The 19188-nt window shown below is 45.7% G+C and overlaps 1 protein-coding gene and 1 pseudogene across 2 annotated transcripts in view; one reads left to right on the forward strand and one right to left on the reverse strand.

Annotated features, from left to right (window-relative positions):
- Positions 1 to 3860, reverse strand: part of LOC139540094 (GTPase HRas-like) — a 34954-nt gene extending 31094 nt beyond the window's left edge. Inside the window, exon 1 of one of the 2 annotated variants that reach the window (XM_071343652.1) lies at positions 3518 to 3860. The gene's annotated coding sequence lies outside the window, so the exon portion shown is untranslated. Of the gene's footprint in view, positions 1 to 804; positions 2663 to 3517 lie in introns of those variants that run through there. The other variant, XM_071343653.1, reaches the window with a different exon arrangement.
- Positions 3861 to 7294: 3434 nt separating this feature from the next.
- Positions 7295 to 19188, forward strand: part of LOC139539331 (leucine-rich repeat-containing protein 56-like) — a 31529-nt pseudogene continuing 19635 nt past the window's right edge.

A 19188-nucleotide genomic window follows, 5' to 3' on the forward strand; every position in this document is an offset into this window, starting at 1 on the left:
TAGTGGCCTTTCAACATTTCAAATGAGAACTTTCCTACTATGGTAAATAGGTGAGAATGACTGTCCACCAGTATACAATAAGGACAGACCCCCAAGACATTAACCTCATCTACTTCACATAGCTCATGTGCAAAGCAGTACAAGTTGACTGAGTGGCTAATTAAGAAAACAGAATTGTTTTCTGTCACAAGTGCCAATAACCAGACAAAGACATTGTCAGACCTTTTGCGCTATATTTTTTATTTTTTCCCCAGGTGACGATCACAAGAGGACATAATGTCAGTGTCCTAAGGATCCTCCGCTGTCATCCTCACACAGCCACTGGAGCTGGGTAGAGTTTGATGGAGTGCCAGGACAGAGAGCAAGGGTGCACCTGGGCGGAGCATTAGGCGTTAGTGAGAGGGTCCCGGGGACGTGATGAACTAGGCCGGGGAGATGATGAATCAATGGGCGATGAATCACCTGTAGATGGGCCCTCGGGGCTCAGTTCTGTCTACAATGCAATCCCTCTCCCAATGCCTATAAGTAGCAATCTCCATTGGCCCATTTTGAGTTAAAATGCTCACAAAATAACTGATTTCATAAACATCTCAATCTAACTAGCACACACAGTGTCTGTTTTCAGATGTTTGAACTGGCCCTGCTAATCATTATTATAACAAAAATAGGCACAGGATATTTCCAACTTACAATTTCTCCCATCCAGAAACGAGATGATTTCACATGTTCTAACTAGGTCTGCTAAACATAAGATACAAATATACACTGTTCAAAAGTACTCAGCTGCATGACAAGAGTACATACCATATCTGGCATATTGGCGTAGGTCTGACGATGATGTTTCACGTAAACACGAAGCCACACTCCTTGTCTCCTTCACCTTTTTCTGATTGCGAACATACCGGTCACGAATCATACTCCATTTTTCTTTGATATCAGTATCCGTGTTCCAATTTTGTGATATCTCCCTCCAGCGGTTATCTTTTACGTTCTTGTCCGAATACAACTGTACTGAAGGATTGTAGAGGTTATCGTATCGTCTCACCTCCTTGCAGACGCTCCTCAAAACTGGACAGGCATAATTGCGCGTAGCAAATGTTGAAATAAAAGCACAAAAAAATATATAGTAGAATAATAAGTAGAATAGCAGTTGCAGCGAAGTAGCAGCACTTCCATCTCTGTGTTTATATCTGAAGGGATGTGATTTAGATACAGGGCGGGACTTCCATTGTAAACCTCACTCAATACTGCCCCTCAAGTCTTTGCAAGGAATGATATGGCACTTCTCAATTTCCAGTTAGCAAAAAACTGTGTCAAATGCCGGAGCGTATTACAAGGAGTCGCCGCTTTTGTGACAAAAAACGACATTACAACACTGCGCTACACTCCGTAGCTTCCGTCGCTGTAGTGTGGATTTACCTTAAATCTCTTGGTCAAATGATGTCATACCCCACTGAGGGGCAGTGAGAGGGTCGTCATTAGTTACTACTGCCAAAGTCATAAACCCAGCCCACTTGGGTTGACTTTAAACCTAACCTCAACCACACAGCTAACTTTATGCCTAACCTTAAATTAAGACCAAGCTGTTTTTAGGAATTTCTATTACATAGCCAATTTTGACTTTGTGGCTGTGCTATCTAGTGGAAACCCGGTGAGAGTTGCTACACTTTGGCAGGCATAGATAGGGAGTAGCAACGTTGTTGAATGAGCGTTATATTTAGCCTTGTGTGGGCTATATATAGACTACATGCAATACCATGCTTTTCTTTTGTTTCAACGTCAGGCTACTCAAAAATATTGTTCCACATGTAACTTACTCCATGCCTAAACTTTGAATGTAAGCTAGGCAACATAGACAAACTTGTGACATTTTCGTCTGGTAGTTAAAAAGGGCCAATCATGATATCAGTGATCTTCAGGTTGAAAAAAAATAATTAATAAATCGGAGCTCTAGAAAGAAGCCAGAGTTTCTGATTTGGAATTCCGAGTTGGTTGCAGGCCCCCCAGTGTCCGGTCTGGTGCGTGGAGTCATGAGCGCTGCTGGTCGGCTACTGCGTAGCAACCTAGCAGTGCCAAAAGCCCTGGTCTGCCCTAGAAAGCCGTTGTAAATTACGATCACCAGAAAGGCCCCCAAAAAATTTTGGATGTCCGTTTTCGGATCTAAAATTTGTTTATGATCAAGTTCGATACCCACAGTGAATTATTTTAAAGTTTGCTACAAATCAAGATATTTAATTAAATAGTGATCCATTCTGACAACAACATTTGTCATCATACAAGACCACATGTTGATGGACCAACCACAGGCTGGCATGCTATGAGGAGACGCCTTTTAACTCTCAGGCAGGATGAAAACGACTACATTGACCATGATCCTTTGCTAGTTACGGCCACTTTCACCACAACCCTTAGCAATTTTTGGGTGCCATTCAGCAATATGGCTCGCTTAAAATTCAAATACTTCCGTATTCATGCCCGCCGGGAGATTTCCATAGGAATACGTGGATGATGTCAGCGTTATCCTATCTACTGGTTTTACGGTGCTTTCAAGACAACTGGGAACTCTCAAAAAAACAAGGTTAAATCATGAGATCTGATATCTTCAAGTCGGAACTCTAGAAAGATGCCCAAGTTTCCGACTTGGAATTTCGAGATGGATGACTATTTAAAAAGAGTTCCCAGGTGTCTTATACTCACAGAAGTCTAAGATTTCCGAGTTCCCGGTTGTTTTGAACGCTGCATTAATGTCTATAGTTTGGATGATCATTCATAAGTATTTTTCCCAGTCGGGGCTAGTTTTTTTTCTCCGAGTTCCCAGTTGTCTTGAACGCGGCATAACCTACTGTCTCTAGCCTAGAAATCAGTTATTCCTGGACCATGACCAAGCACGTCGGAATGGAATCGCGTTCTTAATCAAACGCCTAGTAATGGAATGCAACTTCCGCAGTGCTCCAATTCGGTTTTCACTGTGACTGGGCGTCACCCGTGTCTGTGTGGTCTACAAACTACAGACGCAGGGCGGCTGTGGAGCGCTCATTGACTGGCCATAACATACAAAAAAATGGCAACAGCTTAACACTTGAATTTCTTGACAATGAAAATGTGCTTCCATGGTTTAGTTTACATATCGGCATTAAATTATCCTCCCTGTCCGTGAAGTTTAGGCGGCGAGCCAGGATTTAGCCTACGAACTAAATATAGCCTATATGAGAAAATAATAGTAAACAAATTATATAGCAATATGTTGAGTCTATGATCACGGAAATAGCAGTTTGTTTGGCAAAACGTTAGGCTACACTTCCCAACGAGACAGCCTGATGCAGGCGTGAATAATGTCGTAAAAACACAAAATGTAAAGGTGCGCCGCAGTGGTGGCGGTGTGAACGAGCTCGAGCAGTTGTAGCACATTTTGGTCCCCTGTATGGGTTCCCTGGTCAATGCACAAACAACGTTGAGCGACACATTTCAAGAATCATACATTTGTGTAAGAGGTGAAAAATATGCACGGAATACTTACAATAAGCAGAGCTCTACCCTAATTATCAAGAGGGCGAGGTGGTCTACTGGAAACAATGTATTATGTATTACTCAGTAGCAGCTGAGCGTTCCAAGCGTTGACGTCCAGATGGTGTTTCCTCAACGAATGTCTCAATAGTTTCGACAACAGAAAATGTATGTTGTTATTCCAGATACTGCAATTTTAAGTGAAATTTATCAAAGCATTCGTTCAGTGCTGTATACGAGGTTAGCTCACGGCGAACAATGTGCTTCGAATAGGGAGAGGAGACTGTTAGAGCCCACGCCCAGCCCTGTATGAACCGCCCCGGCGAGAACAGTTCAGTTGCCTGTTTTGACCATCGTTAGTTGGCACGTTGGGCGGTTTCCGTATAACTGCAAAATATAAAGGGGCAGTGTGGGCATACAGAATTACAACTACAAATTCCGTAGTAGCCTATCTTAACGTGATTTATGCAATTCACATTTTCGAACCATAGCCCAGTCAGATAAAGTAAACCTGGGAGCTTTAGTATTGTATGTTTAATATTAATGTTTGGCTGAATATGTAGACTAAAATGTGTGGTAACTTATCATCGTAGTGTTGTTATTGATCATGCAATAAAAAAAATACACTTTAGACTACATATCCCAAGGGGCAAAGCTCCCTTTATCACCGTATCCAGGAAGTCATTTGCCGTTGTCAAGCAAACTTGTGCCTGTCTTTGCAAATGCTCTCTGAAGAATGTGCACTTCACACGTTTACGAATGTAGCTAGCTATCTAAGGTAAGATAAAATACGACATTGGATATTGGTGGATAACCAAAATGAAAAGTCATTTGTGATTCCATTTGGACTTTTAAATGAATTTGTTATCTGCAGCCAATCAACACGTCAAAACATTTGTATGATATTGAGATGTTAGCCAGCTTCTTTTCATACTCAAGCCAGCAGAGCCAACCCCTAAGTGTGGGATGTCAGCTAGCTGACTAACAAGGCTAACTAACCAAATAGCCAGATAAGCGACTTCTTCTGACAATATGCCTCAAATAGAATGTCTTGTTTAGGAATTTATGCAACAAGTATGTTAGATACACCAGTAGAAGTGGTGCTAGCTAGCAATGCCAAATGTTATATGCTTTGTTTTTAGTATCCTAGCTATATTCTTCAATGGTTTCCATTGCAATTACAGTAGCCACATCACACTAATTTACACATACCAGCCATCTCACACACATAAATATGTTGACGCTTTCACTAACATATTATTATTATTATTATTCACCTTTATTTAATTGCTTCCAGGTGTCCGTGAGTGATGAGTTGTTCCCGGGACTCTGTACCTTTGGCACGGCCAGGCACAGAGAAGGTACTGGTGACTTAGCTGAGTGGGTCTGGTCAGATGAACCCATCCCCTGCTGCTTACAAGGACTCTGACATGCTGGTGGAGCTCTACTTCGCTACAGAAAAGCTGGTGAGGCTCTTATTGGGAAGGGATGTGTGGCCCTTTATGGGATATGGAAGCATGCTTCTTGACTAAATTTAGGGCATTAAAACAATTATATAATTGTAGTTTGCACAAAACCTATACATTACTATATTCGTATGCATTTAAAGGACAAGCATGTGACTCCACAAATTAGCTAATGTTCTTAAACCATTAACATGCTCCATGACCTTGATTGCTGAGTGGACATATGGGGGGGGAGGGGGTATTCATAAAAGTGTCACAAGCATCAGAGGTTGATGACTGGCACACTGGACGCTCAGGATGTAGGCCTAAGCACAGCATTAGAGAACATAAATGACACGCAGCCTCTGTCTATGTACGTAGAAGTCTTCATATTTAATACCCTGATATCAACAATAAGGCTAACATCAATAAGATAACGTTTTTTTTGTAATCTCTCCTTTGCAGTGTTTAAAAAAAAAAATGGTTTAATCAAAATGATTAAGCAAACTCTCATTGCCCATTCCGTCAGCGTCACTGTTGAAATAATTTGGTGGGCTAGTTTATAAATGAGGCTGTGGTGTGGTTGTCTGGTGCGAAACGCTATTAGCCTCTTCAGTGAAATTGGTCTCTGGAAAGGAGGAGACAGCTGGGTGCAACTAGTGAGATCTGGCCATTAAAGCTTTTGGGGAGATTTGGATTTATCTCTGGTGTCTGTGCATCGTTGTGAGTATGCTAAGCCAAAATGCATGTAGTGCAAACACTCCCATCCATAATGATCTGTGGTGTGCAGTCAAAAATGAGATTTTCTTGTGTTTTATATGTATTTGGTCATTCCATGGTCACATCACCATGCGGCAAATTAGTTAATAGAACAATAAGAAATAGTTCCAAACCTCTCTGCCTATAGGTGCTGAACGAGCTCTAGCAGTCGTAGCACATTTTGGTCCCCTGTATGGGTTCCCTGGTCAATGCACAAACAACGTTGAGCGACACATTTCAAGAATCATACATTTGTGTAAGAGGTGAAAAATATGCACGGAATACTTACAATAAGCAGAGCTCTACCCTAATTATCAAGAGGGCGAGGTGGTCTACTGGAAACAATGTATTATGTATTACTCAGTAGCAGCTGAGCGTTCCAAGCGTTGACGTCCAGATGGTGTTTCCTCAACGAATGTCTCAATAGTTTCGACAACAGAAAATGTATGTTGTTATTCCAGATACTGCAATTTTAAGTGAAATTTATCAAAGCATTCGTTCAGTGCTGTATACGAGGTTAGCTCACGGCGAACAATGTGCTTCGAATAGGGAGAGGAGACTGTTAGAGCCCACGCCCAGCCCTGTATGAACCGCCCCGGCGAGAACAGTTCAGTTGCCTGTTTTGACCATCGTTAGTTGGCACGTTGGGCGGTTTCCGTATAACTGCAAAATATAAAGGGGCAGTGTGGGCATACAGAATTACAACTACAAATTCCGTAGTAGCCTATCTTAACGTGATTTATGCAATTCACATTTTCGAACCATAGCCCAGTCAGATAAAGTAAACCTGGGAGCTTTAGTATTGTATGTTTAATATTAATGTTTGGCTGAATATGTAGACTAAAATGTGTGGTAACTTATCATCGTAGTGTTGTTATTGATCATGCAATAAAAAAAATACACTTTAGACTACATATCCCAAGGGGCAAAGCTCCCTTTATCACCGTATCCAGGAAGTCATTTGCCGTTGTCAAGCAAACTTGTGCCTGTCTTTGCAAATGCTCTCTGAAGAATGTGCACTTCACACGTTTACGAATGTAGCTAGCTATCTAAGGTAAGATAAAATACGACATTGGATATTGGTGGATAACCAAAATGAAAAGTCATTTGTGATTCCATTTGGACTTTTAAATGAATTTGTTATCTGCAGCCAATCAACACGTCAAAACATTTGTATGATATTGAGATGTTAGCCAGCTTCTTTTCATACTCAAGCCAGCAGAGCCAACCCCTAAGTGTGGGATGTCAGCTAGCTGACTAACAAGGCTAACTAACCAAATAGCCAGATAAGCGACTTCTTCTGACAATATGCCTCAAATAGAATGTCTTGTTTAGGAATTTATGCAACAAGTATGTTAGATACACCAGTAGAAGTGGTGCTAGCTAGCAATGCCAAATGTTATATGCTTTGTTTTTAGTATCCTAGCTATATTCTTCAATGGTTTCCATTGCAATTACAGTAGCCACATCACACTAATTTACACATACCAGCCATCTCACACACATAAATATGTTGACGCTTTCACTAACATATTATTATTATTATTATTCACCTTTATTTAATTGCTTCCAGGTGTCCGTGAGTGATGAGTTGTTCCCGGGACTCTGTACCTTTGGCACGGCCAGGCACAGAGAAGGTACTGGTGACTTAGCTGAGTGGGTCTGGTCAGATGAACCCATCCCCTGCTGCTTACAAGGACTCTGACATGCTGGTGGAGCTCTACTTCGCTACAGAAAAGCTGGTGAGGCTCTTATTGGGAAGGGATGTGTGGCCCTTTATGGGATATGGAAGCATGCTTCTTGACTAAATTTAGGGCATTAAAACAATTATATAATTGTAGTTTGCACAAAACCTATACATTACTATATTCGTATGCATTTAAAGGACAAGCATGTGACTCCACAAATTAGCTAATGTTCTTAAACCATTAACATGCTCCATGACCTTGATTGCTGAGTGGACATATGGGGGGGGAGGGGGTATTCATAAAAGTGTCACAAGCATCAGAGGTTGATGACTGGCACACTGGACGCTCAGGATGTAGGCCTAAGCACAGCATTAGAGAACATAAATGACACGCAGCCTCTGTCTATGTACGTAGAAGTCTTCATATTTAATACCCTGATATCAACAATAAGGCTAACATCAATAAGATAACGTTTTTTTTGTAATCTCTCCTTTGCAGTGTTTAAAAAAAAAAAATGGTTTAATCAAAATGATTAAGCAAACTCTCATTGCCCATTCCGTCAGCGTCACTGTTGAAATAATTTGGTGGGCTAGTTTATAAATGAGGCTGTGGTGTGGTTGTCTGGTGCGAAACGCTATTAGCCTCTTCAGTGAAATTGGTCTCTGGAAAGGAGGAGACAGCTGGGTGCAACTAGTGAGATCTGGCCATTAAAGCTTTTGGGGAGATTTGGATTTATCTCTGGTGTCTGTGCATCGTTGTGAGTATGCTAAGCCAAAATGCATGTAGTGCAAACACTCCCATCCATAATGATCTGTGGTGTGCAGTCAAAAATGAGATTTTCTTGTGTTTTATATGTATTTGGTCATTCCATGGTCACATCACCATGCGGCAAATTAGTTAATAGAACAATAAGAAATAGTTCCAAACCTCTCTGCCTATAAAAGCTAGTTTTCTGTTTCTCCCTCCCCACTCAGACAGTCTTAGCAAAATTCTTGCTTGAGAAATGGCTCTTTGCTAAAAAGCAATTTTTGTTAATTTTTTACAATTTGAATTGAAAACAATCACAGTAAGGTACTTAGTTGTTACCCACCAATTATTTGATATTGAGATATAACCATCTGCATTGGACAGTTTTCAGCTGTGCTAACATAATTGCAAAAGGGTCTTCTAATGATCAATTACACTTTTAAAATGATAAACTTGGAATAGCTAACACAACGTGCCATTGGAACACAAGAGTGATGTATGCTGATAATGGGCCTCTGTATGCCTATGTAGATATTCCCTTAAAAATCTGCCATTTCCAGCTACAATAGTCATTTACAACATTAACAATGTCTACACTGTATCTCTGATCAATTTGATGTTATTTTAATGGACAAAAAAAATGGCTTTTCTTTCAAAAACAAGGACATTTCTAAGTGACCCAAAACTTTTGAACGGTAGTGTGTGTGTTTGTGTACATATATATATATATAACTCAGCAAAAAAAGAAACGTCCTCTCACTGTCAACTGCGTTTATTTTCAGCAAACTTAACATGTGTAAATATTTGTATGAACATAACAAGATTCAACAACTGAAACATAAACTGAACAAGTTCCACAGACATGTGACTAATATTAATTGAAAAATGTGTCCCTGAACAAAGCGGGGGTCAAAATCAAAAGTAACAGTCAGTATCTGGTGTGGCCACCAGCTGCATTAAGTACTATAGTGCGTCTCCTCCTCATGGACTGCACCAGATTTGCCAGTTCTTGCTGTGAGATGTTACCCCACTCTTCCACCAAGGCACCTGCAAGTTCCCGGACATTTCTGGGGGGAATGGCCCTAGCCCTCACCCTCCGAGCCAACAGGTCCCAGAAGTGCTCAATGGGATTGAGATCCTGGCTCTTCGCTGACCATGGCAGAACACTGACATTCCTGTCTTGCAGGAAATCACGCACAGAACAAGCAGTATGGCTGGTGGCATTGTCATGCTGGAGGGTCATGTCAGGATGAGCCTGCAGGAAGTGTACCACATGAGGGAGGAGGATGTCTTCCCTGTATCGCACAACGTTGAGATTGCCTGCAATGACAACAAGCTCAGTCCGATGATGCTGTGACACAGCTCCCGAGACCATGATGGACCCTCCACCTCCAAATCGATCCCGCTCCAGAGTACAGGCCTCAGTGTAACGCTCATTCCTTCAACGATAAACGCGAATCCGACCACCACCCCTGGTGAGACAAAACCCCGACTCGTCAGTGAAGAGCACTTTTTGCCAGTCCTGTCTGGTCCAGCAACGGTGGGTTTGTGCCCATAGGCGACGTTGTTGCCGGTGATGTCTGGTGAGGACCTGCCTTACAACAGGCCTGCCTACAAGCCCTCAGTCCAGCCTCTCTCAGCCTATTGCGGACAGTCTGATCACTGATGGAGGGATTGTGCGTTCCTGGTGTAACTCGGGCAGTTGTTGTTGCCATCCTGTGCCTGTCCCGCAGGGGTGATGTTCGGATGTACCGATCCTGTGCAGGTGTTGTTACACGTGGTCTGACACTGTGAGGACGATCAGCTGTCCTCCCTGTCTCCCTGTAGTGCTGTCTTAGGCGTCTCACAGTACGGACATTGCAATTTATTGCCCTGGCCACATTTGCAGTCCTCGTGCCGCCTTGCAGCATGCCTAAGGCACGTTCACGCAGATGAGCAGGGACCCTGGGCATCTTTCTTTTGGTGTTTTTCAGAGTCAGTAGAAAAGCCTGTGTGACAGTTTTATAGGGATGATTAATCCTACGCAGTCGGCTTGTGTACTGTAGTCTATCATGTAGAGAAGTGGCCTCAGAGCCCAGGTATACAGTAGCTTATTGTTGCGTCTCCTTTATGACCTACACTAACTACAGCTGAATGAGAGGGAAACAGAAAGTACAACACTCTGACACACACACAGTATAGAGACGGAGGAGATTTAGGTATCAGCACTGGGGAGGACCAACACATCTGATTCAACAGTCAAACCATTTTCAGACCTCTTCTATTCCTCCTATCGAGATACTCGACTGAACAAACCACTTCAGCATCCCCTGTCTGGGCCCTAATACACTCAGCAAAAAAAATTAAGTACGCCTGAAATTGATATATACAGTGTATTCACAACCCTTGAATTTTTCCACAAGCTTTGCCCCATTCTGAAGTCCTGACCACTCTGGAGCAGGTTTTATATATAGCCAAATAACTTCACAGATCTTCATTATAAAGGGATTGATGAGAGAAAAAACCCCGATTTAATCAATTTTAGAATAAGGCTGTAACGTAACAAAATGTGGAAAACTTCAAGGGTTGTGAATACACTGTATATATCAATTCCAGGCGTACTTTATCAAAAGCCTTTTCAAAGTCAGCTATGAATACCAGGCCTGGTTTCCCAGATTTTTTATAGCGTTCTATTGTTTCCAGTACTTGTCTTATATTATCTCCAATGTATCATCCATGTAAAACACCTGACTGATTAGGATGAATAATATCCAGCAATACCTTTTTAATTCTATGTGCTATGCATTTTGCTAGAATTTTTGCATCACAACACTGAATTGTAAGGGGCCTCCGATTTTTAAAATGGACTGGATCTTTATATTTACCACTTGGATCCTGTTTCAGTAATAATGAAATCAGACCTTCATGTTGAGTATCTGTTAATCTATCATTTTAATAGGAATGGTTCAATGCTAATAATGGTCCTCTGAGTACATAAAAAAGGTTTGGTATACCTCAACTGTTATTGCATACAGCCCTGGAGTTTTCCCTTGACTTAAAGAGTTTAATTGCATCAAGAAGTTCCTCCTCTGTAATTTGGCCTTCACACGAGTCTTTCTGTACAGCTGTTAATTTTACATTATTAATAGAAATAAATCCTTACAATTAACTTCAGTTAGTGGAGATGGAGGAGACTGAAACAAACATATGCTTTAAGTACTTTGCTTCCTCTTTCAAAATATTGTTTGTTGAATCTTGGGTCACTCATTTGTAACAAGTTTCAGTAAATTATTTTTGGTAGCATTTCTATGTTGAAGATTAAAGAAGAATTTGGTGCATTTTCCCCATATTCCATCCAGTTTGCTTTATTTTTTATAATATAATACACTTGATTTTTCTTGAATAAGTTCCTCCATTTCTTTATGTTTTTCCTCTAACATTCTGTGCCTCTATGGTACAGTTTTGTATTGCTATCCATCTCTACTGTTAGTCTGTAACGGGGTGAGTGACTGGTTGCCGTGAAGTCAGGCACAGGAGAGCAGAGATGGGTGATAACAGGAGAACTTTAATATACACCCTGGCCCAAAGGCACAGGCGAGGCAGCACAAAGCACAACCACGGTAACATGAACCGGATTAAACAAAACAAACAAACCTAGGTTTGTAACAAACCTAGCGCAAGCCAGCCTGTAGCGTAACACCCTACACAAAGAACAATTCCACACACAGACATGGGGGAAAGAGAGGGTAATATACATTTAGTCTGATGAGGGAACGTGAACCAGGTGTGTGGGAAAACAAGACAAAATAAATGGAAAATGAAAGGTGGAGTGGCGATGGCTAGAAGACCGGTGACTTCGAACGCCGCCCGAACAAGGAGAGGGACCGACTTCGGCGGAAGTCGTGACAGTACCCCCCCTTGCTCCAGCAGCGCGCCAACACCGGCCTCGGGGGCGAGGTGCAGGGCGATCCGGACGAAGACGGTGGAACTCCCGCAGCATAGAAGGGTCCAAAACGTCCTCCACCGGGACCCAGCATCTCTCCTCCGGACCATACCCCTCCCAGTCCACAAGGTACTGAAGGCCCCTCGCCTCGAATCCAGTATGGAGCGAACGGAGTACGCCGGGGCCCCCTCGATGTCCAAAGGGGGCGGAGGAACCTCCCGCACCTCAGACTCCTGGAGCGGGCCAGCCACCACCGGCCTGAGGAGAGACACATGGAACAAGGGGTTAATACGGTAATCGGGGGGAAGCTGTAACCGGTAACTAACCTCGTTCAGTCTCCTCAGGACTTTAAATGACCCCACAAACCGCGGCCCCAGCTTCCGGCAGGGCAGGCGGAGGGGCAGGTTTCGGGTCGAGAGCCAGACCCGGGCCCCCGGTGCGAACACCGGGGCCTCACTGCGGTGACGGTCTGCGCTGGCCTTCTGGCGCAGCACGGCCCGCTGGAGGTGAACATGGGCGGCGTCCCAGGTCTCCTCCGCGCGCCTGAACCAGTCGTCCACCGCAGGAGCCTCGGTCTGACTCTGATGCTAAGGCTCCAGAACCGGCTGGTACCCTAGTACGCACTGGAAGGGCGAGAGGTTAGTGGAGGAGTGGCAGAGCGAGTTCTGAGCCATCTCGGCCCAGGGCACGAACGCCGCCCACTCCCCCGGCCGCTCCTGACAATAAGACCGCAGAAACCTACCCACATCCTGGTTCACTCTCTCCACCTGCCCATTACTCTCGGGGTGAAAACCCGAGGTAAGGCTGATCGAGACCCCCAGATGTTCCATGAATGCCCTCCAGACCCTCAAAATGAACTGGGGACCCCGATCAGACACTATATCCTCAGGCACCCCGTAGTGCTGGAAGACGTGTGTAAACAAGGCCTCCGCAGTCTGTAGGGCCGTAGGGAGACCGGGCAGAGGGAGTAGACGGCAGGACTTGGAAAAACGGTCCACAACGACCAGGATCGTGGTGTTACCCTGTGAGGGAGGAAGATTGGTGAGGAAATCGACCGAAATGCGATCAAGGCCGTTGTGAAACGGGTAAGGGGTGTAGCTTACCTCTGGGCAGGTGTCTCGGAGCCTGACACTGGGCGCACACCGAGCAGGAGGAAACATAAACCCTCACGTCCTTTGCCAAGGTGGGCCACCAGTACTTCCCACTCAGACAGTACACCGTCCGACCGATGCCTGGATGACCAGAGGAGGGTGATGTGTGGGCCCAATAGATCAACCAGTCACGGACAGCAGATGGAACGTACAGAAGCCCAGCGGGACACTGGAAGAGGGCGGGCTCTGCACGTAACGCCCGCTCAATGTCCGTGTCCAGCTCCAAGAGGCAGGAGGCCAGGAATATGGGGGTAGGATCCATGGGCCGCTCCTCTGTGTCATACAGCTGGGACAGTGCGTCTGCCTTAACATTCTGGGAACCTGGTCTGAAAGAAAGGGTGAAAACAAAACAGGTAAAAAACATGGCCCACCTTGCCTGACGAGGATTCAGGCTCCTTGCTGCCCGGATGTACTCCAGGTTGTGGTGGTCAGTCCAGATGAGAAAAGGGTGTTGAGCCCCCTCAAGCCAATGTCTCCACGCCAACGCCTTCACCACAGCCAACAGCTCCCGGTCCCCCACATCATAGTTTCGCTCCGCCGGGCTGAGCTTCTTCGAGAAGAAGGCACAGGGGCGGAGCATCGGTGGCGTACCCGAGCGCTGAGAGGGCACGGCTCCTATCCCAGCCTCGGACGCGTCCACCTCCACCGTGAACGCCAAAGAGGGATCCGGATGCGCCAGCACGAGTTAAACAGAGCCCTTAGGTGACCAAAAGCCCTGTCCGCCTCAGCCGACCACTGCAAATGCACCGGGCCTCCCTTCAGCAGTGAGGTAATGGGAGCCGCTACCTGACCAAAACCCTGGATAATCCTCCGGTAGTAATTGGCAAACCCTAAAAAACGCTGCACCTCCTTTACCGTGGTGGGAGTCGGCCAATTACGCACGGCTGAAATGCGGTCACTCTCCATCTCCACCCCTGAGGTGGAAATGCGGTATCCTAGGAAGGAGACGGACTGCTGGAAGAACAGGCATTTCTCAGCCTTGACATACAGGTCATGCTCCAACAGTCGACCAAGCACCCTGCGCACCAAGGACACATGCTCGGTGCGTACAGCGGAGTATATCAGAATGTCATCAATATACACCACTACACCCTGCCCGTGCAGGTCCCTGAAGATCTCGTCCACAAAGGCTTGGAAGACTGATGGAGCATTCATCAACCATACGGCATGACGAGGTACTCATAATGCCCTGAGGTGGTACTGAACGCTGTCTTCCACTCGTCTCCCTCCCGGATACGCACCAGGTTGTAAGCGCTCCTGAGATCTAGTTTAGTGAAGAAGCGTGCCCCGTGCATTGACTCAATCGCTGTGGCTATGAGAGGTAGCGGGTAACTGTACTTCACAGTGATCTGGTTAAGGGCTCGATAGTCAATACACGGGCGCAGACCTCCCTCCTTGTTCACAAAAAAGAAACTCGAGGAGGCGGGTGAAGTGGAGGACCGAAAGTACCCCTGACGCAGAGATTCGGAGACATATGTCTCCATAGCCGCCGTCTCCGCCTGTGACAGGGGATACACGTGACTCGTGGGAAGTGCGGCGTCTACCTGAAGGTTTATCGCACAATCCCCCCGACGATGTGGTGGTAATTGAGTCGCCTTCTTCTCAGAGAAGGCGAGAGCCAAATCGGAATATTCGGGGGGAATGCGCATGGTGGAGACCTGGTCTGGACTTTCCACCGTAGTAGCACCAATGGAAACCCCCAAACACCTCCCCGAGCACTCTCGCGACCACCCCGTGAGAGCCCTCCGTTGCCATGAAACAGTGGGGTCATGACAGGCTAACCAGGGAAGGCCTAGCCCCATGGGAAACGCAGGAGAGTCAATGAGGAAGAGACTGATTCTCTCCCTGTGACCCCCCCTGCGTCACCATGACCAAAGGAGTGGTGGCCTCCCTGATAAAGCCGGACCCTAATGGTCGACTGTCCAACGCGTGAACTGGAAAGGGCCTACCCACTGGAACAAGGGGGATCCCTAAACTATGGCCGAATGCTCTGTCGATAAAATTCCCAGCCGCGCCTGAATTGACGAGCGCCTTATGCTGGTAATGCGGGGAAAACTCAGGAAAGTTGGCTTGCAAAAACAGGTGGGCAACAGAGGGCTCTGGGTGAGAATGGTGCAAGCTCACCTGGGATGACGCCAGAGCGCTCTGCCTGCTGCCTCGACCCCCAGAGGAACCAACCCGACACCGACCGGCAGTGTGACCTTTGCGGCCACAGATGGAGCACGTGAAGGCCCCCCCTCCGGCTTCCCTGAGCGCAGCACCCTCCAGCTCCATAGGCACCGGAGCGGTGGTGCTGGGAGATGGAACTGACAGAGCCGCGTCTGAACGTCCGCTGGTGACCAGCAGGTTATCCAGCCGGATGGACAGGTCCACCAGCTGGTCAAAGGTGAGGGTGGTGTCCCTGCAGGCCAACTCCCGACGGACATCCTCGCGCAAGCTGCAGCGATAGTGGTTGATCAGGGCCATGTCGTTCCATCCCGCTCCGGTGGCCAGGGTCCGGAAGTCCAGGGCGAACTCCTGGCCGCTCCTTGTCCCCTGCCTCAGGTGGAAGAGACGTTCGAAGTGGTCCAGCGCCGCATCTCCTTCTACCCACACGGCGTCAGCCCACTCCAGGGCTTTCCCCGAGAGGCACGAGACGAGGGGACACACCCTCTCACATCCCGAAGGAGCCGGGTGGACGGTCCCCAGATACAGGTCCAGCTGCAGCAGGAACCCCTGGCAGCGTGCCGCCGTCCCATCAAACTCCCTGGGAAGAGCGAGACGAATCCCACTGGGACCGGGTACAGGGGAGGCGAGTAGTGGAGACCCCTGTTGTGCTGGTGGGGGCGCTGGAGGGACTCCCTGTCTCTCCCAGCGGTCCATAGTCTGGACGACGCGGTCCATGACAGCGCCGAGATGGTGAAGCATCGCCGCGTGCTCCCAGATGCGCTCCTCTACCCCCACAATGGGGCCATCCGCTCCTGCTGACTCCATTGGTGGTGGGGAATTCTGTAACGGGGTGAGTGACTGGTTGCCGGGAAGTCAGGCGCAGGAGAGCAGAGATGGGTGAGAACAGGAGAACTTTAATATACACCCTGGCCCAAAGGCACAGGCGAGGCAGCACAAAGCACAACCACGGTAACATGAACCGGATTAAACAAAACAAACAAACCTAGCGCAAGCCAGCCTGTAGCGTAACGCCCTACACAAAGAACAATTACACACACAGACATGGGGGAAACAGAGGGTAATATACATTTAGTCTGATGAGGGAATGTGAACCAGGTGTGCGGGAAAACAAGACAAAACAAATGGAAAATGAAAGGTGGAGCGGCGATGGCTAGAAGACCGGTGACGTCGACCGCCGAACGCCGCCTGAACAAGGAGAGGGACCGACTTCGGCGGAAGTCGTGACATAGTCCCTCTATTTCATTTGTTAATATAAATTATTTTGACCTAAGTTGCTTTTGTTTTAAAGATGAGTATTTAATTGCATGGCCTCTAAAGGCACATTTAAAAGTGTCCCACACAATAAGGGGATCTGCTGTACCTATGTCATAAAAAACAAGTTATACATTCTTGATTCAATTTACAATATCCTCGCTCCCTAGTGAAAATTCTGTAAGAGTAATGTATATGCCAATTATTTGATGGTCCGACAACATTATTTTGGTGCCATCGAAGAATGACATAAGAAAATAGTCAAGACGACTAGCTTGATTGAGCCTCCGCCATGTATATCTCACTAGGTCAGGATATTTAAGCCTCCATATATCCACTAGTTCCAATATATCCATGATATTCGTGATTTCCTTAAGTGCATAAGGGTGATAGTTTGTAGTGTGATTTCCTTTACCGTCCATTGAGGTATTTAAAACCGTATTATAATCTGACACCATAATAATAGAGTATTGTATTGCTTGTAGGCTTGATAAATTATTATATATATTTTCAAAGAAGCATGGATCATCATTATTTGGACCGTATAGATTAATGATCCAGAACTGCTTATGGTCCAATAACATATTTAAAAGAATCCATCTACCTTGAGGATCTGTTTGGACAATTTGCACATTCGGGTCAAAATTATTGATATCATCACTGCTTTTTTAGTTTCTTTGCCAATAGGAGAAGTATATCCTGCCCCCCAGTCCTTTTTCCATACAACTTAATCTAAAAGTGTTGAATGAGTTTCTTGTAAACAATAGATATTATATTCCTTCTCTTTTAGCCAGGTAAATACTGATCGTCTTTTATTATCGGTCGAGCCATTATAATTATAAATGGCTATACTTACTTCACCATTTACCACAATGAGATACAAGTTTCAATTCTATTTATCATAATATATGTTTGTAAACTTGCCATTAAATAGTACCATAATGATTGAATGTCCAAATAGCTGTACCAATGTCCAAATAGCTGCACTACTACCAATTGTTCTCCACTATTCCACCTGCTAAAACCTCCCCCCATCACAGGTTGGATTGTCATCCCAGTGACAAGCAGACCACCCCTGTCCACCTGTATCCTATGGCCTTTGCGAGATTGAGACCTATCCAGCACTGTTACATACTGTAGGCTTAGAGAAACAATGTAAAAAAAGACCATTACATATTTATATCTGACTCCACAGAAAGCCTTGTCTGGAACAGAAGACCTCTGTTGGGTCACCTCCCTAGAAATGTGTGTGGACACTCGGGAGAGTACTCTGGGGAACTTTGGTGAGAGACAACCACTGGCCAAGAAGCATACACCACCCTCGCAGTCCACTATATGTGTAGGCCCATACTGTATTTGTATTGTATTACTAATAAATATACAGGTAACTGCCAAAATAATGGAAACACTTGAGTAAATGAGGGATGCAAAGTACATTGAAAGGATGTGCTTCCACACAGGTGTGGTTCCAGAAGGTGAAGGAAGCATGGAGAGGTCAGAGTTAGCCTGACTTGTAAAATGGGCTAAGGAACAGAAGTTTGGTTTTGGAGAAATACCATCAGTGCGTGCTCTGCAAGCAATGCAGTGGATGAAGGCGCGGCAAGAGCATGGTGAACAGATAGATGTGATAATGCACAGCGAGGAAGAATGAGAAGAGCCAAGTGTAGTGGGAAGATGCGTGTTGAGGAAGAATGGCGTCAGACATGATAAAGAAGAATCTGGACCAATAGGAGTGACATTTTGGGAGAAAGTGGACCCCTGCCTATTGGCAGATCCATTTGTGTTTCAGGGTGGGTGAGAAAGGAGTTGGGGGCAGTTGAATCAGTGAAGTAACCTGTAGCGGACTTGTGATATGTGTTTGTGTTTTTTCTGATCAGAGGGAGCAGGCGCTACCGCATTGTTTCTGGTGCAATGGTCATGTTTCAGCAGTGTGTGGAAGGGAGATTCCAAGATGTGGGACGTGTGCAGTAGTGCATGGGACAGAGGATTGTGTAATTTCGGTGGATAAAGTTGTGTGTGTCAACTGTAGGGGTGCCCATGTTGCTGGGGATGTGAAGTGTCCGGGGCGACAGAGGCAGGTTGAAGTGGCCAGAGTCAGAGTAGTGCAGAGGGTGTCATATGCTGAGGCAGTGAAGGAAGTGGAGGGGGATGAGTCAAGGGTGAGGGATCCTGAGAGGATCTCAGTGAGTAGTAGATTTGTGCCAGCACAGAGGGATAGGGTAACGAGTGTGTTATGCTTCAGTAAGGTTGGCTTCTTAGCGTTCATACTGTAGCAATGGTTATCAACTGTACCACAGAAATGGAATGTAAATCACAGCGAATAGATGTTGTGGTGGCAGCTGCAGAGAAGGGTATACGAGATTTGACTTCAGAAGAGTAACAGGGTGTGTTGAGGGGTGGTGGCCCGTCCTCCCAGGCCGTCAAAGTAGTAAAATGGGGTAGTGGGTTTTTAATGAGTGTAGGTGGCATCTGAAGAGAGGTACCTGGGTGTATGAGTTAATGGGGTGCTGATTTTAATTTATATTAAATAGTGGTATATAGGTATAGGGTTA

Source organism: Salvelinus alpinus, chromosome 15, assembly GCF_045679555.1.
Source record: "Salvelinus alpinus chromosome 15, SLU_Salpinus.1, whole genome shotgun sequence".
Lineage (NCBI taxonomy): Eukaryota > Metazoa > Chordata > Actinopteri > Salmoniformes > Salmonidae > Salvelinus > Salvelinus alpinus.